Source organism: Rattus norvegicus, chromosome 17 (assembly GCF_021556685.1).
Source record: "Rattus norvegicus strain SHRSP/BbbUtx chromosome 17, alternate assembly SHRSP_T2T, whole genome shotgun sequence".
NCBI classification, from domain to species: Eukaryota; Metazoa; Chordata; class Mammalia; order Rodentia; family Muridae; genus Rattus; species Rattus norvegicus.
Window position 1 is genome coordinate 18,435,553 of NC_141550.1, and position 22,578 is coordinate 18,458,130.

At 44.1% G+C, this 22,578-nt stretch overlaps 1 long non-coding RNA gene across 1 annotated transcript in view; it reads left to right on the plus strand.

Annotated features, from left to right (window-relative positions):
* LOC120097858 (uncharacterized) overlaps positions 1–22,578 on the plus strand; it is an 85,138-nt gene that overhangs the window by 27,503 nt on the left and 35,057 nt on the right. The window lies entirely within an intron of this gene.

Sequence of the window (22,578 nt, forward strand, 5' to 3'; positions counted from 1 at the left end):
AGACATCCTATGGAAATTTTAAGACCACTGTTAAGAAAATGAATCAGAATTGCACAAACTAAGAGAAAGAATTTCCAGCATTCATGTTTGATAAACATGCATATCTATAATAGAGAAGCCACAGACCATGTTATTAGACATGCTGACTCTGTAAATTAATATTTTACTTTGACAAAACTGGGTACCCATGGTTATATGAAGGTACTTCACCCCAGGGCCTCAAAGAGAAATGCCTAAATAAGGGTGGGCTCTCCAACAACCAAAACCAGGAGACTGTGACACTCTCCTGGTTCCATTTCACCACCAAAAATATGGTTAGTGAAATCCTCTCAGAGAAGTTCTGCACACCAGCTTGGAAAGCTGGGTTATTATGCAATATTAGTTCAGCCAAACCTTCTGATTCGGCAGCTATGGAAAACACTGGAGGAGAGGACGTGTACTCCTGAAGATTTCTGATAATCCTGAGTGTGGGTGTATAATCAGGACTCTAGTTATTTTTATTCAACAGAGGATAATTATAGAATGTCTTGGGAATCAGAGTGTTGGGATATGAAAAGGCAATGTTTGTTCAGTTCCCTTTCTAGGGGAGCTGTACTTACTGCTTACAGGGGCTGTGTGTGTGTGTGTGTGTGTGTGTGTGTGTGTGTGTGTGTGTGTACTTGACTTTCTGCCTTTAAGCTTATAGTTCTCTGGGGATGAAAGGAGGTGCTATGATGAAAGCCAAAAGAAGGGCACTTTAAATTCTATAAATGAAGATTTTAGCTAATCAAGCTTTTTGAGCTGGTAGATGAAATTCTAAGATCTCCGTCAGAGCAGGGGAGAGGGCATACTTCTCAGATCGAAGCTAAAAAAAAAAACAAACAAAAAAAGAAACAAACAAACAAAAAACAAAAACAAAAAACCTTCCCCCAGATCATGTTCCGAGAAGGACTTTGTAATCCTTTAAAACTGATTGTTTTCTGTTTTTTAAAATTTAATTTTTAAATGGCATCTATTGTATGTGTGTGTGTGTGTGTGTGTGTGTGTGTGTGTGTGTGTGTGTGTGGCTGGGCCCAGGTGTGTGCACGTGAGTGCAGGTGCCCTAGGAGTCTAGAAGATGGTCTCTGAGCTGGGGTTACATGCAGTTGTGGGCCACCCAACGTAGGTGCTGAGAACCAAATTTGAGTCCTCTGTAAGAGCAATATGCACTCTAACTACTAAGCCATCTCTCCAGCCCCCTTCTTTATTTTTTTTAAAAAATAATTTTATTTACATAAATGTCGGCAACTTCCTACATGATTATAATGTATTTTTATTTCTCCCAGCCTCTCTTCTCCATCCCACTTCCTTCTTAAACCCCTACTTCTTCCCAAGACATCTCCCTCCTACTTCCACCTCTTCTTTTCAGAACACCCCACAGAACTAATTAGGCTTACTTGTAGTGGGTTGTAACGGGTAATGCATGTGGAGTTATTTTACTGGATTGTGAGCAAATTATCATTGGTTACATGCTGAAGAAAAAGAATGACCCCTCCCCAATAGCCATTAATTGGCTTCTCAGCTAGGGATGGAGGCTCATGGGTCCCTTCCCCATCTATGCTTGAATGTACTTAGATCTTGTACTGGTCTTGCGCTGGTAACCCCTGCCGCCGTGAGTTCAGGAATGCAATGGTCATGGCACGTCCAGCTTGTCAATCACTCACTAAAAGAAGGAATTAATTCTATCTAACCTTCCTATTGGCTCACTTGCAGTACATCAGCCCCAGCCATTTTACCACTTGCTTTTGTTTCTCCAAGTACTTGGACGTACACGTATTTTCTATATTTAGAATTCCCTGCACACTGTTTCTTTCTTAGTAGTTCCTAATCGTGAATATTAATCCAATTTTTCTGCTTTGCGTGATAATGAATACGCTTGTGGAGAACATCTCCGCATTAATATTTTATCCGTTTCAGAATATATTTTTAGAATTGTACCCAGACGTGATATTACTGTGTCACTGGATGTAAGCATTTTCAAAGGTCCCAGTATTCCACTAGACAGGCTTTGCAGCCATGCAGAATCACCACCTTCTGAGCACCTCCCCTCCATGCTTCCCCTGACTCCGACAACACTGGGCTCTCCTGGCTAAGAAGTGTGCACCTAAGTAGGTAAAAGCGAGTATCTCCAAGGATTTATCCTTTAGCATTATTTTGGTGAGCCGTTTTCCAACTGGGGATATTTTTATTTTGTGCTAAGTAAGTGCTTGAAAAGGAAAGATTTTTTTCCCACGGTCACCATTGTCCTCTCTCATCATTCTGAAGATTATTTCTTGTTATGTCTTAGCAGTTCTGCACTGTTGCCACACAACAACCAAGGCTGGTTTGCCACTGCATTCAGAAGTCTCCCAGGAGACTTTGATGTGGCTGTTGCAAAGTACTAAAAGGACGGATCAAAGTCTGTATGTAATTGTTTTCACTGGAAATGTATAGACACCTGGCTCAAAATCTTTTAATAGCAAGGCTTGAATGCCCCTAACATTCTAAAGTCATCCGAATTACCTTTGTCTAGGTCCTGATAGCTGAGACCTGGGCTCCACCCCCTCCTCCTCACACCTCATGATGTTGCCTGCGCATAACTCTCTGAAACTTTTGGCATCTGACTATGCCATTCTTGGAACTATCAAGCATCAGTTTACTCCCTGAAATCCTTATTCTTTTGGGTTTTCAGAGTTCATGAGGAATAAATAATCTGGAGTGAGCGGGACACACCGGTTGATACCCAATTAATGGCAGCTGCTTTCATTCCAGGACTGAAAAGCTGTCCTGGTGCAAATGGTCTCTCAGAGATTCCTGAGGGTAGATGCCCAGCAGTCTGGCTTCTTGTCCCCTTGTCCCCTTCAGGCAGATGGCTGCTTCTGGATGACAGATGGGAGCCCTGCAACTGTTGAGCTGATGATTCCTCAGTTGGATGGTTCTAGAATATGTAATTGGCAAAATGGAATTCAAAGTGAGGGAGCAAAAATCAATAGATGAGATAACGGAAGACGTTATTTACATCCTTCAACTAATGAGAAGGCCTTGGGGAGTCTCGTGAAACAATGAACAATCAGTGACAGGGAGTAGTATCTGTCGGGAAAGAGCCATGGGAAGTGTTTATGGGCTGTTTGCTCGTACCTCTCCATAAGGATCTCCACAGAGGAGGTCCCATTTCATATTTGGAGATGAGACACACGCTGCAAAGGACTCCCTGGAAGGTGGTCACTGCCGACATTGCTGCTGAGTTTGTGGGCTGCTGCTTCTGGAAGGGAGACAGACAAGCACATGCTGTGAGAGGCTCATGGACTGTTCTCTGGAAAATATCTGGAAACTGTTGCAGCAGTTCTGCCCAGAGAGAACAAGTTTGTCTGTGGTGATGTCATCAGCCCCTTGGCATTAGACAATTTATATTGATTCTGTATAGGAATCTAGATAAGGGGCTACAGCCCACAGAAGGAAGGCAGAGGTCCAATAATTGCCCTACATCCTCTGACTTCCTGATAATTCTTACAGAAATAGACTGTGTGAAGGGCAAGGAGTGCAGCCCAGCGTGACAGCACACCCACAGCATGTGTGAGGCCCTGAGTTCACTCTCCAAGATTAAAAAGTAATCTCAAAAAGAAATAGAGGGGTTGAGGAGGTGGCTCCGTAGATCAAGTGCCTGTCATGCAAAAGTAAGTTCAGGTCCTTGGCACCCAGCTGTGCATATCTCTAATCCCAGAGCTGGGGGGTAGGGGAGGGAGGGAACAGGACAAACCCAAGGGCTTGCAGGACAGACAGCCTAGCTCTAGGTTTAGTGAGAGATGCTGTATCCAATGGCCACACACACACACATACACACGTACATACACACACACCACACATATATACACACATGCACAATACACACAGCACACACACTATACACTACACATACACACTACACACACACACCACACACACACACACACACACACACACACACACACACACACACACACACACTCTCATCTCTGTACTAGATGACAGCGGAAACTTGTACTGTGCTGATGATCCAGCTCACAAGAGTGTTGATGTGCTCAAGCTCTTTGACTCACATGAGGGCGATTGTATGTTCTTCCTTGTCATCCCAGACCATATCTGATCTTTGTATTGGCTTTGAGATTCTGTGGCTGTCAGGTGTGCAGCTGGTTCATGCCTTGTTAAGTAGGTAGAGCTCTGTGACTATTCAGGAAAAGACATACCAAGGACTGAATTTTGTTCTTTTTGACTTGAAAGAGGTCAGATTTTGGGAGACTTGAACACCTTGAAATATGGTGATGGAACTACTCTGGTAGTGACTTCTTAGAAGGAAGTGATGCTTGGGAATTAGATGGATGATCGAGAAACTATGAGTGCATGATTCTCTCGACCTGGGTTCCGTGTCCAGCATCCGGGGTGCACAGTTCACAGCACCTGTAATTTCAGCTCCTGGAGATCCGACCCTCTCTTCTGGTCAGCGTAGTCATCTTCATGTAACATGTAGATGCACATGTAACAAATAGATACACATAAAATTAAAACTTAAAATACTTTTCTTAAGAGAAGGAAGCAAGTCTTGCTGGCTGCCTTGCTTCCATTAGAGTACAACCCGAGAAAGAGTTCATGGTAAGCACTTTCCCATTTACTATATGACTGGTACTCTTTGCAATTATTCCGAGTCAATTAAATTCGATTTTGGGGGTTGGATTTATTAATGTTATTAGCACACTTGGCTCTAGTAATGATTACAATTTGCCAAGTGAGCAGTGGGGAATTCACTGTTTAACTTAGAACCATATGATCATTTCTCTCCATTTGTTCCTGAGGTCCCAAGGTTCTAGCTTCATTAAATTACTAGAGCATATCTGTTCACTCATGTTTGCTTTCTCAAAGCAATTAAAAACATTATGGTCTCCTTAAAAAAGTAATCTTACCCAGAAATATGGCATATTTAATTTCAACTCCACTAAAAAGTTTCTGCTTAGATAAAATGCTAGTAAGTAGCATGTGTTAAGAAAGTAGATATTAATATTATGTTCTTTGTACCCACTTTCACACTTATTTATTTTTTAGTTGAGTGTGTGTGTGTGTTTGTGTGTGTGTGTTTGTGTGTGTGTGTATGTGTGTGTGTGTGTCTCCATGAGTTCATGTATACTACGTGTGCACAGGAGCCTACAGAGTTCAGAGGAGGGTATTAGACTCTCTGAAACTATAATTACAGACAGTTGTGGGCCAGCATGTGGGTGCTAGGAACAAACTTTGGACTTCTGGATGAGCAAGCAGTCAGTGCTCTTAATGGCTGAGCTATCCCCTAGCACCTTCCTCTAATGGTGGAAATTCCTTAAGAAATAACTGCAATGTAGATGCAGTGCTCAGAATGCAAATGCTATTCAAATAATAAAATTAAGCATTGTTGATATTACTGAATGACTGGAAGGTGGATGGGTAGATTGATCAACGGATGGTGAATGGGAGAAGGGGGGATGAGAAAGGTAGTTGAACAGACGGATAGATGGATGGATGAATAATGGGTGGATAGATGAATGGGATGAATGGATGGGTAGATGGATGGATTGATGTGGATGTCTTAACATTTTGATTATCTTTGCTGAAATTGGTCCAAAGTTCAGGACTATCATTGAAATACATTGAAGAGTACTCAATGACTATGTTTAGTTTATGGAGCTGCCTGGAAAGCTAGGGAAAATAAATATTTCCATCTGTAATATCTATGATGCTCGCACATAATTCATAAAGTTTTCACACACATAAGATCAGAACTTATAGAAAACCCAATAAAACATTTTTTTTCCTCAGGACAGCAGACATAAAACTTTGAGAACCAAAATAGATTGATTTTGATGAATTTGGGATATGCCTGCAGAATATTGACTGGGCAAGACAAACTGTGTATGTGCTCAACTTGACAAACACTCATTGGAAACTTGCCATGTGCCAGGAAGTATACTCAGCGAAAGTGAATATAGACCTTCAAGTTTTATGTCAACTTAACACAAGCCATAGTCATCTGTGAGGAGGGACTCTCAATTGAGAAAATGTTTCCACAAGACTGGGTTGTAGGAATGCTTTTAGAATACTTTCTTAATCAGTAATTGATGGGAAGGACCCAGCCCATTGTGGGTGGTACCATCCCTGGGCTGGTGGTCCTGAGCTCTATAAGAAAACAGGCTGGGCAAGCTGTGAAGGACAAGCCAGTAAGCATCACCTTCCATGGCCCCTACATCAGCTCCTGCCTCCATGTTCCTACCCTGTTTGAGTTCCTGTCCTGACTGCCTTTGATAGCGAGCAATGGTGTGTGGAAGTGTAAGCAAAGCAAACAAGCAAACCAAACCAAACCCAATCAAAAACCCCTTCCTTCCCAAGATGCTTTGGTCATGGTGTTTCATCACAGCAAAAGTAACCCTGAGGGGTTGGGGATTTAGCTCAGTGGTAGAGCGCTTGCCTAACAAGCGCAAGGCCCTGGGTTCGGTCCCCAGCTCCGAAAAAAAAGAAAAGAAAAAAAAAAGTAACCCTGAACTATCAGAAAAAAAAAAAAAAACCAAAAACCCAAGAGATGACTCAGGATGTAAAGGAACTTGCCAAAAAGCCTGATGACCTGAGTTCGTTTCCATGACTTATGTACTATGGCAGATTCCCTTTCCCTGATTTATGAATAAATACAATAAATCTAAAACAAAATTAAAAAGTTAATATATTCATTTCTGCCTTCTCAGTGATCATGTGATCTCATTGAGAAGGTGCCTTATAAACAGATACTCTTAGTAAATTATACTGAGGTGATATACAGTTGCCTTTAGTGTCACGGGAGAGTGCATTATAATGTTCTTGAAGACAGTGACAGTGACAGCCTTATTCATCTTTATTCCTCAGTGCCTAGCTGAGTTCGTGGGATCCTGCAGGAGTTCACAAAATATCATTAAGTTGATAACCCTTGGTATTGAAATGCTATTTTTTTGGAGAAGTTGATGGTTAGAAAATTAGCAACAATGATATTAATGGTAAAACCTAATACTCATTGAAAGTTTATTGTGTGTTGAGAATACTAATTTATGCCATTTCTCAAAAACTCTTTGGGACACATGAGCTAGAGACATAGGCTTGCTATTTTACTGATGATTAAGTAAAGACACAAATTAGTTTTACATTTGGTCACCATGGAAAACTCAAACTCAACAATGGAAGGAGGTATTTAGATACAGGAATATTGAGAGCCAAGAAAGAATGATGAGAAATTAACATATATAGATATCTACTAAAGAACTTTGGCTTCGTGCTATTGGAAGTCACTGTGTATGTTAAGGTAGTGACATCAGTATTCTTACGGTCTTATTTAGGCCATTTCATGTTCTCGGTGGAAGGTGGGTAGAAGCCACGAGGTTGACATAGATGCACTCTGCAGACTGTAGAAGTGATACAATGGCAAGAGGAATAATGATAAAGGGTGTTAAAGAGGAAAGTGGGAACCAGGCTGAGGAACATGAAAGCTATTCTAATACATATGTATATATGTATATATATTTCTATATAAAATAGAGTTATTCTAATATATTAGAATATATTCTAATATATATGTATATATGCAAGATCATTGGGACATTCTGCAGCACAAGAATGAAGTGACTAAACATACAGTTTAGAAATGTCAATCTATTAGGAAAAAAGGAGAATGTTGAGGAGATTGGAGTTTGGGAAGCTATGTTTAGAAGCCCTCATCACATTGAGGCAGGAGATGAAGGCAATTTATGACTGTGTGGCAGGACCCCAGCTTCAGGCAGCTTCCAGACATGTTGACTGAATGATCATCAGTGAAAACAGAGAGAGGTGGGAAGAGAATGGAACAGAAGCCACCGCAGATCCGTGTTTGTCTCCATAGTCCCTGTTGACTGTGTGCATTCCCACTGACCCTGCTGAGGGTACCAATTTGTATGTTAACTTTTGTGGTTGCCCTACTTAGATTGTTGCCAGGGTTTCGTGATTTTTCAAGCATGGAGAGAGCACCTTAGGCAACGGTAATTCCTAGATACTTCGTAATTTTCTAGAATGTTTTTTAGGAAAAAGTAGAAGAACCCTAGTGACCAACCAGTTTCTTTGATCACGTCTCTACTGGTCCTTATGATACTGGACAGACAAGAAGGTAGATATGAGGTAACCAAGAAAACCTCAGCTGCTTCTGGACAGCTTGTGTCTCCTGATAGTCAGATGACTTCTGTGGCTAAACTTCTCGAAGCTACAGTGAAGTGGTCCCATTACATTAGAAACCAAGGCACTGGGGATATTCCCTAATTGCTGTGTATATATATTAGCAAAGGATCTAAATCCCCAAGAGACTGACTTGGTCACAGTAACAATATCACTTAGATTGATGTCTGGGTGCTTCCCTTTGCTCTGCAGCCCCTGTGGGATTTTCCAGAGGACAACTGGAAGAAATATTCTGAAGATATGATCCATCTTAATTTAGGAAGGAAAAAGAGCCAACTCATCCCAGGAATAAGCTTCTCATCTCACACATTCATTACAAATCTTATTAAAAACAGTAGCGTGTGGGATTGGAACATGGCTCTGTTAGTAGAGTCCTTGCCTTGTAAGCACGAGGACTGGAGTTTGACCCCCAGCAACTAAATAAAAACCCAGATGTGTGGTGTTGTGTTGTTATAATCCTATGATGGGCAGGCCAAGGGGGGGGGAAGCTCTGGAGCTTGTGGGCCAGTCATTCCACCATAATCAGCAAGGAGTCACAGGTCCAAGTGAGTGACCATCTCAAAAAAACCAACATGGTGGGTGCTGAAGGTCAGGCAACTAAAGTTGACCTCTGGCCTGTGAATGCATCTTCATATACATTTTTGCCCTCCCCAGCCCCTCATCTGCATATGTACCACACCCACACAAATAAAAATAACCACGCACAAATATATAAAATTAAACAGTGGCACATACCCCCCTATGCTGCCACTCTCTTTGGGGACAGCCCACTCCCATCTCTCACTAGAGTTGCATCTTGACAAACCTCTCCTTAAATTGTGTCTGTACTGGCTGGTTTTGTGTGTCAAATAGTCACAAGCTGGAGTTGTCACAGAAAAAGGAGCCACAGTTGAGGAAATGCCTCCCTGAGATCCAGCTGTAAGGCATTTTCTCAACTGGTGATCAAGGAGGGAGGGCCCAGCCCATTGTGGGTGGAGCCGTCCCTGGGCTGGTGGTCCTGGGTTCTATAAGAGAGCAAGCTGAGCAAGCCAGGGGAAGCAAGCCAGTAAGTAACATCCTTCCATGGCCTCTGCATCAGCTCCTGCCTCCTGACCTGCTTGAGTTCCAGTCCTGACTTCCTTTGGTGATGAACACTGAGTAAACCCTTTCCTCCCCAACTTGCTTCTTGGTCCTGATGTTTATGCAGGAATAGAAACCCTGACTAAGACAATGTCTGACGATATGAGCAAAAAGACCCTGGTAATGCTTTGCCACAGCTCCTCACAGCTCCATGGTATCAGCACTTGCATCCAGCCCCTTGACTAATAAAGTTGGCAACATGAAGTAAAAGCTTCAGGCACGTGCTGGCATACTTCATAATGCTTTGGCTTTTTGAACAAGTATGGCTTTGAAGATGTTGAAATTTGTCATTTTTCCTCTTCTTGGGTCCCTCAGCTACAGTAGGAACATGCTCTGTGCTGGATGACAAAAGATTTAAGCAGTAGATCTGATAGGACTCTGCTCTCCTAGCCAATTGGCTTACTCACTTTCCTCCTTCATCTGCACATTAATAACCCCTTTTGGTGCTTCCTCCCCCACCCACCCCCACCCCTGCAGCTCCTCTTTTGCAACCCTGTGCATTCTCTCAGGTGCTGTTTACAGCCTACTGCTTCTGTGCAGCCTTCCCTGACAGGCGCCACACCCCCTTGTCAGCAGTCTTTGGTTCTCCTGAACTTATAGAGACGCCTCTCCTCCACTTGAATGCCCTGGTTTTCCAGATGAGAAAATAAAAATTGGTAGGTATGGGGATGGCATGACCCTGAAGCTGGGCTCCTTGCGTTTTACCACATGCCCATGTCTCCGGTAGCTGTCTCTCGGCTATCTGGGCAAAGATGGGCACAGGTCAGCAATACCAATGAATAGCACAGAGCGTGTGCAGAAGCAAACCTGTTCTCTACATGTCCGTTGGCTGGCAGTGGGGTTATGCATCAAAGTTCACTGCTCAGTCTGGCATCTGCCTTCAGTCTGTGTTCTGCTTTTGTGATTCTGGTGGGCAGATTTCTTGTCTAAGCAGTTAGGCCAACATCTTCCTCACAGATATTACTGACTCTGGGTAAGCTTCCAAGCACACACACACACACACACACACACACACACACACACACACACCGAGAAGAACATTTTCCTGTTAGTATATTTTCTGGGCCAGTAAAACCAAAGGGTTCACACCTTTCAGCATCTTTCAATGGTGTAGTTATTCATTTTGATTCTAAGCTAAGAGGAATCATCATTGGCTCATTTTAAAGTGGATCGGCACTCCCTGAACAAATGGGAAACAAAGTGTATGCGTTTCTGCTTTTTGCCACAGTGGTAGAAGATTTGAAAAGTGAAACCCTTTGGCCTAAATGCACTTCAGATCTCAGACACAGCTACTGTGCCCAGATAGGTTTGACTGAGCAGCTCCTCCCTTCATTTAAATCTGTGATAAAGGAAGAGCCCACGGGGGACCACGGAGCAGCATGGGCTTGCAATTTTGCATCATTGTACTTACTGTTTTATTGTACACTTGCAATATGAAGTTGGCTAGCAAACGAAATGGACAATGGAGGGAGGGAGGGAGGGCCAAGAGAGCACATAGTTGATATATCTCATGGATACCTTTTGTGCACTTAATGCTAGATGGGATATGAGGCATTGGAAATAAAGATTTCATTTCCACTCTTGAAAGGCTCATGGGGACACAGCTATTCATAACCCAAACAAGAAGTGCCGAAGATCCAAAATTCAGAGTCCCTGGTGCAGACGTACTGACGATGGGCCACTGAGGCCTACAGAAGAGGATTCGTTTGAGCTGAGGTCTAAAAGAAGGAAACTTTGCCCAGGGAATAGAGCAGTGTAAACAGAAGAAAGAACATGAGAAGACAGAGAGATGAGAAACGTAGAGAACGTTCTAGAACCGACAAGTGATTGTAGACAAAAGGATGTTATGGGGTTGTGAGGAAAATAAGGGGACTTATGTAGAAAGATAGGAGAAACTGCAGTGACTTGAGATTTATTTTTTAAGCACATAGAGTTATTGAAAGATACTTAACAATCAAGAAGGCTGTTGCTACCCAGAAAGTACATGTGTGTATTTGCCCCAGAGAGACTCGTATACTCACTAGACTATTGTTAGCAACATCACTGCTTTTGAGAGAGACCACCTGGGTGACATACAGAGACCTTGGATACGTTTAGGAGCCCATTAAGAGTTGGCCATTTCTCCCTATGGGCTCCACAAACTTAGATTTAATCAACTTTGCTTGGAGAATTTACCAGAGTGAGAAGACACTGAAGGTGCACAGACATTTTATGCCCTTATTATTACTCCCTAAGCCATAACTACTTACACAAAAGTGCAATGTATTGGGCAGGCCTAGAAGTCAGAGGTGTGTTAATGTTCCCGGGAAGGGTGTGTAATGGCTAGGGAAATAGTATGCAGTTTTAGGGAAGGAACTGGAGTGTATGTGCATTTTGGTATCTTTGGGAGCTCTGGAAGGAATCCTTCACAGATACCAAGGGATGACTCTAAAGGGCAGTTGGAGGCATGGGAAACAAGTTCAGCTGGCCTGAGGAAGGGAAGGAAAGACTGACGGAACACAGCTGGGAAGGTGGTGCAGGAATCACAGACGACTCTCATATCCAACGAGATGACTGAACTGTTGTGGCAGGAAGATGCTACTAATGGGTAAAGTACTTGCTGTGCAAGCAGAGGACTCTAAGTTCAGATCCCCAGGACCCGCAGAAGCAAGACATAGCGGCTCATGTCTGTAAATCCCAGGGCTTGGGACCAGGTGCCTACCTCCCTCTTTTACTTTATCTTGAGTTTACTGACACCATCCACTTGAGGACCGTGACCTTGGTTCTGCTCCTGAAACACCCAAGAGCCCCTCTTAGAGCCTTCGCATATGCCATTGCTGCTCATCTGCTAGATCTTTCTATTTGTTGTTTCTTTGGCATGATCCTTGCCATGATCTCTGCTTAACAGCCATCACCCTGGAGAGTTTCTTTTCCTCTTCCGCATGCAAAGGAACTTGTTCTCCTTGACGGTGACACAATCCACTTGATTATCATCACAGACATTTTATCATCCAAATTATGTTGTTTGTGTTTCGAGATGCCTTTAGAGTTCTGAACATCTTCCCATGGACTCTCCATGATACCTGGGGTCCTGTCTACTATTGTGCCTCTGGTGTCTAAGACAACCGATAGAACAAGGTTTCTGCCGAAATCCGTGCTTGCTCAAGGATGTAGTATTTGAACTAGAGAGGAGGGAAGGATAAATGAAGGAGGGAGGGAGGAGGGGAGGCAGAAAGAAAGAAAAGTAAGGAGGAAGAGGTGGGAGATGGAGAGGAAGTAATGTAGAACCAGAGCCTTGGCCTCACTCACACCACAGGAACCAGCAAAGTCTTTCAAGGGAACTGAGAACTAGCTGAGTCATGAAGACCGGGAGAGTCCAAGTTCCTCTAAAAAACATTGGCCATTTGAGCTTGGGGGATCAGAGATGAGTCTGAGTAACATCCAAAATACAGAGCCGCCTCCAGAACAGTGAAACGGGCACGCCTGGGTCTTTATGCTGGGATGTGTAGTCCCTGGCTCCTGCTTCAGCAATCCGTTTGAAACTTAAAGTAAACTATTATCATTATTATCATATGTGTTTGAGTGCAGACACTTGTGTGCTGCAGCGTGTGTGTGAAAGGAAATATTTCGGGAGTCCATTTTCCCCCTTTACCCCATTTTGAGGCAGGGCCTCTCTTGTTTCTGCCTCACTGCCTGCTCCAGGTTAGCTGGCCTGGGAGTTCTTGTCACCGTCTCCTGTTGCCCTGTAGGAGTGCTGGGATGACACATGGGTTCACCTCATCCTGCTTCTTTATGTAGGTAGCAGGGACAGAACTCAGGTTGACAGACTTGTACTGCAAGCACTTTGTCCGCTAAGCCCTCTCGCTGGCCCTTCGGTGATCTTTTGAAGAACTGACCCATAAATGAATGAATGAATGAATGAATGAATGAATGAGTGAAAAACCTACCTCAGCAATGCCTTTTTCCCTTCTCTTTCTTATTCTGGATTCTTCTGCTAAATCCCTATCAATCACAAGCATGCAATTAAAAGGGGTAAATTTCAGTCAAGAGGAAAAAACAAGGAATATTCTATCCTTACCTTTTGTCGATGCCTCCAGGATTCTTGTCTCCCCGGGAGAAAGCTTGGCTCTTGAGTGCTTTATGGTCATCTGTTGTTCAGCTGAACCACTGCTGTGTGCTGTTTGTGAAAGACACTGTCAAGGAGGGTGCCAAGTGGCTGTTGTTTCAGGCCACTCACTAGAGTTAAGTTCTCAGTAGAAGAGAGCTGTAGAAGAGAGCTAAGTTCCTGCTCATTGTTGGGTCTTCTGCATTCAAAAGACTTCTCCAGGTTTTAGTAATTGGCTTTTAGGGATTGTATGCGAAACCCCCCCTACTTCTTCCTTCTATTGTCATACCATCCCCTCCTCTATTCTTCAACACTGGATGGCAAATTTATAATCATTTGGCTGTGCACTGGCACATCAGGCAGACTGACGGCTATGACTGAGCATTGCTCTCATGTTTCCTATGCATATTAGTTATTCCTATCAGCATGTTGGTCTCTTGTCACGGTCACGTGACATTGCTATCGCCATTTTCTCTCTGAGGGCATTCACTTTTTTCTTTCTTTGTGCATGTATTAAAAAAACCAAGGGGGGAAAATCTCAGATATGGTTTCCTGGGAGTCATCCACATGGTGCGGATTTGTTTGTTTGCTTTGGTTATTTATTAAATTTGAGGTACCCTCACTAAACTCAAAGTTGACTGCATAGGTTAGGCTGGCTGGCCAGCAAGACCCAGGAACCCATGTCCCCAGGTCTGGTATCACAAGTGTGTGCCACCACACCCAGCTTTCTTTTTGACACTGATTTCTAGGGATCAAACTCAGGTCCTTCTGACTGGGAGGCCAGCACTTTGCTAACTGACCCGTGTCCGAGCCCTGCCTTTTTTAAGCTTTCTGAACTGATGTTGAGCATCTGAAATCATGACAGAGCTGCTTTACTTGGTAATTATCTAAAAGCCAATTAAAATAGCCAATTATTGCCATTAAAAATAATCATCCTTTATTTTTCTTTTTGCAAAACAAAATAATAAGACGTGTCTAATGTAGGTAGCTCTGGTTGGTCTCAAACTTGCTATTTAGATGAAGACGACTTCACACTTCTGATCTTCTTACCTTCAGCTCCTGAGTGCTGAGTGCCCCCTGGTTGCAAGTATGTGTCAGCTTGCCAGGTTCTCTAATGTCTGTCCTTTAGAACTACCTTTGTTTTATGAAGTTTCCAGAAAAGGCATTAGCCCAAAGCTAAATCCCAACTAATTAATACCTACAGAGGCTGACCACTTTGTTCCTAAAGATACCAACGGGGCCGCCTGGGTTTGTGTGGCTACTCCAGGCATGTTCACTTCTCGTCGGTGATCCAGTTTTGCTGAGATTTATAGAGTGTTTTCTTAGTTCAATTGATTTAACTAAGATTATTAATATTCCTAGTCATGTTTTTTCTAATCAGGGAGGCGAGAGTCGTGGGAGGAATGGTAATTACGAAAAGCCAACATCAGCCACAGGTGCCCTTGTGTCTGAAAGAGAGCGTTCTCTTTCAGGTTCCTCTACGCTGTCCCTCCAGCAGCATCACTGCTGTGCCCGCCTAACGTTTCCTAGCCCCCTTCACGTCCTAGCTTTCATCCGTCACCTTCCCAGTTTCCCGTTGTGGCCTCAGCGGTGTGTATCGCCCATGGAGTGTGTTACCTTACATGGGCTCAGAAAGTGTCCTTGCATATTCTGCCCTGTTGCCTGTGTCCTTTGATCTTGCGCTGGGAGGCAGTGAAATGTACTGATGAGTCCTCGCATAATTAACGTTTATCTTCTAAACATCCCCAAATATTTTTTCAAGATCCCAACCATTTTAATAGAAATCTCTCTAAATATATCACACACCTGACTGCTTCCTTCTAAAAACAAAATGTAATTCTCCCAGAGAGACGGCAGTGCGTGGAGGGAGGAAGGAGTATCTGCCTGCCTTTGTTTGTACTTCAGATTTTCTCTGTGACTCCAAAGCGATACCACATGTTAATTAGGCCGATGTTTGTCCTCCGACTCCTTGTCTTCATGAAGCTTACAATTTTATGGGGTAAGAAAATATGTAAATATGTCAGAGACATGATTAGAGATAAACACCAAGGGAGCCAGTGAACTGTGCGGGTCAAGCATAAGTCGCAACCTTATTTGGTCAGACGGGATGCATAAGAGAAAGGTGAAGAATCCAGAACCCCATCTCTGAGGATGAACACAAGTTTATCTTAAGGATCAGAAGGTGTATGCTGTTCTTGGTAAGGTGCAGAACAATCAAAGGCTTAAAACAACGTGGTGTGTCTGCTTGACAGACCTGTAACTCAAATAACAGTGAGTGGGGAAACTGGTGATGAGAACGAGGCTGGTGAAAAATCCTGGATGGTTATCAGTATGGTGAAGGGGCTATTTCACCAAAATCAATTTCTTACTTGTTTTGGTGTGTCCCTCTGTGTGTGTGTGTGTGTGTGTGTGTGTGTCTGTGTGTGTGTATGTGTTTGTGTGTGTGTCTGTGTATGTGTGTGTGTCTGTGTATGTGTTTGTGTATGTGTGTGTTTGTGTGTGTGTCTGTGTATGTGTTTGTGTATGTGTGTGTTTGTGTGTGTATCTGTGTGTGTGTTTGTGTATGTGTGTTTGTGTTTGTGTGTTTGTGTATGTGTGTGTGTGTCTGTGTATGTGTGTGTGTCTGTGTATGTGTTTGTGTATGTGTGTGTTTGTGTGTGTGTCTGTGTGTGGGTTTGTGTATGTGTGTTTGTGTTTGTGTGTTTGTGTGTGTAGGCCAGAGGACAACCTCAACTGTTGCTCTTTAGCGACCATCTGCCTTGTTTTTGTTTTTATAAATATATATATATGTGGTGTTGGGGAGGGCACATATATACTTTAGCACAGCTTGTGAGAGTTAGTTCTCTTCTTTCATCAAGTGAGATCCAAGATCAAACCCCGGTTGACAGGCTTGGCAGCAATCACCTTTACCCACCGAGCCATCTTGGCGGCCCATCATGCTTTTGGAGGCACTAGCTTTGAACTCACCAAGTAAACTGGGCTGTTCTCCCAGCAAGCTCTAGAGGCCTTCTTGTCTCTGCCCCCTTCATGACGCGTGCTTGCCACCGTGCCAGCATTTGAAAGCATGGGTCCAAGGGAGCAAACTCAGTTCTTTGTGCTCCCAAGGCACGTGCTTTACTGGCTGACCCATGTGCCCTGCTCCTCTCCTCTGATTGATTGTAGGAGGACACTAGAGAACCATAAACATGGAGAGAATGTGCTTGGATCTGGGGCTTAGTAAAATGATTATGCTTCTGGAACGTTCTTGAATCCAACAGCCAGAGATCAAACAACCAGTGAGTGTAGAGATTGCCAACTCCTGGGGAGTCGGACGTGAACAGAGTAGATGCTCGCCTTGCTCTGCCTCCATTAGAACTGGAGATGTCATGGAAGTTAAGCCAAATGGTGGGGATACATTGTGAGAGGTTTTGGCACCTATGATGTAGACAGGACTCTCCATGGATATAGAAGGTGGCTCTGAGGAAAATCCCAGGCTCCCTGTGGGGCAATGACTTAGTGATTGGTGCTGACGAGAGCAGTCCAACAATGACTTGAGAGAAAAATGATCTTATCTACTCATGGGAGCCTTTCCTGGCTGACCAATCTCACTCTTCCTTTGGATAATCACTTCCTTTCCATCTTGCCTCAGTATCCCCCTGAAGACCTCTAACGTTCCTTTTATTGTTAAAGGAAGACATGAATTTACTGATTCTTGTCCTCCGTTGTACTCTGAAATCTCATTTGTCACTGCAAGCTTGGGATAGAACACCTGGACACTTGATGCTTCATGAAACTTTAGTTAAATTACCAGCAAAGCGGGAAGGAAGCGAGGGGGTAAACAAGGAGACGAGAAAGAGCCGACTCAGCAGTTTGACTTAGCGCGCCTTGTACAACAGAGCTGATAGTTCATGTTGGAGCTTGTTAAATTAGGAGTCTCTGTGGGATGTGAGTACATGAAGAGAGACTGGGCATTTAGATGTCTGTCTGGGACAGCATGCATGGTGTGTTTCTGATGCAATTTAGACAGAGTGTTCCCAATGTCAGTTAAGTCAAGGAAGAGTAGAACTTCAGAGGAAGAGATGGTATCATAATGTGGTTGAACAAAATAAGGAGCAGAAAGTCTATTGCACATGGAAGCCATCTTGGCAAAGATAGCTTCAGGATAATGGTAGAATCAAAAGCCAGGTACAGACATTGGGAGGTCCACTGAATATAGTATGTTCCTTCCAGAACCTTCTAGAAAGTAATGCACAGGATAGGGTGGCTACTGAAGGTGATAGGGACCATTAGATGAGACAAATGGTATGTCATGGTCCCAGGGAAGAGGGAAAGGTACAAGTGGCTTGTGTATAGGAATATACTCAGTCACCAGGACAGAGGAGAAAGAGTTAGATGTCATAGGTTCTCGTAGAAAATGGGAAGGAGGACTGGGGAGAAGACTCAGTTAAATGAAGCACTTGCTGCATAGGGATAAGGAGCTGAGATCTGATTCCCAGCAACCTCATAAAAGGGCAGGAGCAGTGGTGCCCACGCACAACTCCAGTGCCAGGTGGACAGATGCAAGAGGATCCCTAGAGCTCGATGGCCAGAAATCTAGACTCATGGATGAAGCTGAGGTTCAGTGAGAGGCTATGTCTCAAAATAATCAGTCAGTCAAACAACCAACCAACCAACTACTCAATCAATGAAGTCTTATAAGTGACTTGGAGTTAGGCGAGAGACTATGCCTCAAAACAAACAAACAAGCAAACAAGGTAGAGAGCAATTGGGAATGAGCGTTAACATAACTCTCTGGCCTCTATACACACATGCACATAAACATGCACACAAAGCTCCTCTTCCTCCAACACACACACACACACACACACACACACACACACACACACACAGAGATACATACATACACACCTGCACGAACATACACACAAACACACACATACAAACACACATACACACACATACACACAAACACACACACAGATACACACATACACACATGCACGAACATACACACAAACACACATACACACAAACACACACACATACACACACACACACACACACACACACACACACACACACACACACACACACACACACAGGCAAAAGGAGATATGGAGGAGTTTGATTGAAACCAACACAGAGGGCCTAAGCCTTCTTGATGCAGTGAAGCACCAGGATACACAAAGCCAAGGACCAAGAGGATGAAAGGAGGAGTCTGACCTCACAGAAGGGCAAGAAGAGCTTGTAGCATCGTGCAGTGAATGAAGGGTGGATGGCTGGGAGCACATGGAAGAGGGACACATAGAGTGCCTAAGAGCCGCTGCCCACACATCTCTCCAGCCTGACTAAGGTTTATTCTTTAATTGCCTTAATTCCCTGCCTGATTCCAGCAATTGTTTTGCCTCTTTGATCTCCCTTCACAACCTGCCACAGGAAGCAATTTATAGCCCCTGTTGCTTCGGGTAGACTGGAAGTGCTCCAGCAGAGTGCTCCTGGAAACTGTCCCTGGGACACAGAAGACACTCACATTTCTGCCCCCGTTCACTGCTTCCCTCCCAGGATCCGGCCAAGAAGCATTAAAATACAGCCCTCGTGCACATCAAAATTGTCCAGCAACTCATTTAAAAATATATTTATGGGGCTGAAGAGATGGGTGAGTAGTTAAGAGTACATGCTGTTCTTTCTGGTGACCTGAGTTCAGTTCAAAGCATCCATACTGGGTGGCTCACAACTCCCTCTGGCTCCAGTTCCAGACAATCCAATACCCTTTCCTGGACTCCACAGATACCTGCACTCATGTGTACACAAAGACACACACACACACACACACACACACACACAAACACACGTATTTAAAATTTTAATTGCATTTATTCTTTGAATGTTTCATACATTTACACAACATATTTTAATACTATCCACCACCCCCCTCCCTCCAACTTCTACTGTCTCCTGTCCTGTCTTCCTCCAAGTTTATGTTTTCTTTTTGTTATTAAGAAAACTTCTGAGTCTAATTAGTTCTGCTAATGTGTGAGGGCACCTGTTGGGGCACCAGTGACTTGACAGTGTTCATATCTGCAAAGGAGATTGTCCCCAAAGGAGAGTGGCCTCTGAGTCCATGGGTAGCCACCAAATGGTAGCTTCTCTGCTAATGGTGGTATCTCCAGGGGGCTTGCTCCCATCCATGCTGGAACCTTGACTGGCTTTATCTTGTGTACATTTCTGCCCCCGTTCACTGCTTCCCTCCCAGGATCTGGCCAAGAAGCATTAAAATACAGCCCTCATGCACATCAAAATTGTCCAGCAACTCATTTAAAAACATATGTATGGGGCTGAAGAGATAGATGGGTAGTTAAGAGTACATGCCACAGCTACTGCTAACCCATGTGTGCAATAGTCATATCCTGTCTAGAAGCCAGCTTCTCAGAGCCTCCCTCTTCCTGACCAACTCTTATATTCTTTCTGCCCCCTCTTCTGCAGTGTTGCCTGAGCTTGGGACGGGGGAGGGTTGGTAAAGATGATTTGTCCACAGCTGAGCATTCTTGGGTCCTTACGCTCTGCATTTTGATCAGCTCAAGTCTATGGGTATGGAGCTAAATATACAGAAGGGAGTTTGACAGCATCAGCAAGGGTCCACTCCTGGGCCTATGATCTCCCGAACCATGGTCTACAAGGCATTGAATTTCTCCTGTGGAGCAGGCCTCTTATCCAATCAGAAATTACTTGGATAAGGCTCCTCTGACTTTCCCTGCTACCCTCAATCATGTGTGGGCTACCCTGGGTTGGTTGATGGAGGATAAGGCATCTTGGGAAGCTATGCTTTCAAGGTCTTTGTTCAGATTGTTGGAGATACTCTGCTCCGCACACTCCTTCTCAGTAGTCAGACTCTCTGTCAACAGCCCCAGCTGCGTAATAAAGTTCCACATGATTGGTTAAAACCAACAGATGGTCTCTCTTGGATCCACAAGTCCATGCTTTGTACATCAAGCTCCCAGCAGAGCCATGCTCACCTGAAGCCTCCATGGTAGACCTCTTCTTCCTTGCTTTTGTTTGCTGCTGCTGATCCCCAGTGTTCCTCAGAACCCTTTGGCTTGTGGTTATGTCCTGATTCCCGCTCTGTCTCTCTCTGATCTTTACTTCCTCGCTGTGGGTGTCAGTCTCCTGTCTTTGCCCGGCCTTTATGTAAGATATATACCAGGTACAGAATTTAGGGCCAACGTTCAGGCATCATGAACTCAGTTTAACTAACTACGTGTAAAACAACCTCATTCTGACCTAAGATTACATTCTGGAAGGACATTGGTGTCAGGAAAGGCCTCATTTAAATCAAGCCCTTGTCTTCATTCCCGCCGTCGATGCCCTGAGATCTAGAGATGGTCCTCTGTTCATCAATCTGAGAGTCACCTTACCATCTGTAGTCTTCACCCCGGTGCAGGGCTTGGCTCCCACTCTGGGATCTTGGGCATCCGTTTTCTTCACAAGGGGATGTAGCTATCTCCATCATGAAGGCGAGATGTGTGGCACCTTCCTCCAAGCACAGCTCTTGCCTAGACTCATAGGAGTGGGGCTTATGGGAATCCCTACCTGCCAGTAGTTCCCATCCCAGCCTCTAGATGGAGAAATAGAGACTTCGTAACTATAAATCCTGAAAATAATTGTCTGGAGTCTTTGTAACAAAGGATTAAGAGCTACGGGCAATTATCGACCGTCGAAAGACAGACACTCTGCCTCCTCCAGGGACCTGCCATGGACAGGTTATCCAGTCCCAAATGGTCTTGCGCTCTCGTGCGCTCTCTCTCTCTCTCTCTCTCTCTCTCTCTCTCTCTCTCTCTCTCTCTCTCATACACACACACACTCAACAGACTCAGAATTTACATATACACATGTGTGTGTGTGCACACGTGTAACAGTGACACTTAATAAGAAGAGGTCCCAGGTCTGAGGGAGGATGGGGAAGACATAGGAAGAGTTTGGAGGATGGAGAGGGAGGGCTGGAAACAAAGTGAGTGCAGCACCCAGGCGTGAAATTCTCAAAAGAGAAAACAAACAAAATCCTCCCTGGAAAAAAAGAGGAAGAAAAAGAGAGCTATCCTGCAACCATCGATCCCTAGATTCCTGAATTTCATTAAAACGAAACCTTACAATCATTGCTATGGAGGGGTGGGGGTGGGGTGTGCAGGGCATCTGTGTTTGTTGGTGAAAGTATTTGACTTCTGTGAAGCGGGAGACAGTTTGTAATAATCCCTGTTTTGCTATGCTACCTAGAGCCATTTGCCAGCGCTTTAGCCCTGGGCTGTAATCTTTCCTTTTCCTGATTCTCATTTTTTTTTCTTTTCTTTTTTTTCAGAGCTGGGGACCTAACCCAGGGCCTTGCACTTGCTAGGCAAGCGCTCTACCACTGAGCTAAATCCCCAACCCCCCTGATTCTCATTTTTAGTTTTCAGTGCTCCCCTTGCCTCACTGACTGGAGAGGCAGGTCTTCAAGCTGGTGGTGGCTTGTCCCTTCTCTCCTTTGTTCAGTCACAGGAGGAGGCCCTGTCTGCAGTTTACAAACAAACCCATTTGTCCTTTCACCAGCCTGTGGATTAGACCCTGAATGATCTCCTAAGGCTTGTGTTGAAACCTTAATCCCCAAGCCAGGGCATTATTGGGGGTGGGGCCTACTTAATTTGCAGGCGTTCCCTTGAAGTGTGTGTGTGGGGGGGAGGGGATATTGGGATCCTGGCCCTTTATCCTCTCTCTTTTCCTCTTCCTGTCACCAGGAGGCAAACAATCCTCCTCTCCATGCTTCTACCATAATGCACTGTGTGAGCATGAACTTAAGACCGAAACCAAGAGCCCAAACAAACCTTTCCCTCTTTTAAGTTGATTATCTCAGGTGTTTTGTTACAGCAACAGAAATCTGACTTACAGGATCAGCAGCCCAGTGTTGTGTGTAAGAACTTTGTCACTGAGAACTTTGGAACCCCCGCTCTTGTTTCTTGTTCTCACAAGGAGGGCGTGAGAACAGGTAAGGTAGTCCTACCACCTACCTCTTCAGTAACTTTCTTTTCTTTTTTTCTCTTTCATTCTTTTTTTTCCATCTTTATTAAATTGAGTATTTCTTATGTACATTTCGATTGTTATTCCCTTTCCCAGTTTCCAGGCCAACATCCCCCTAGCCCCTCCCCCTCCCC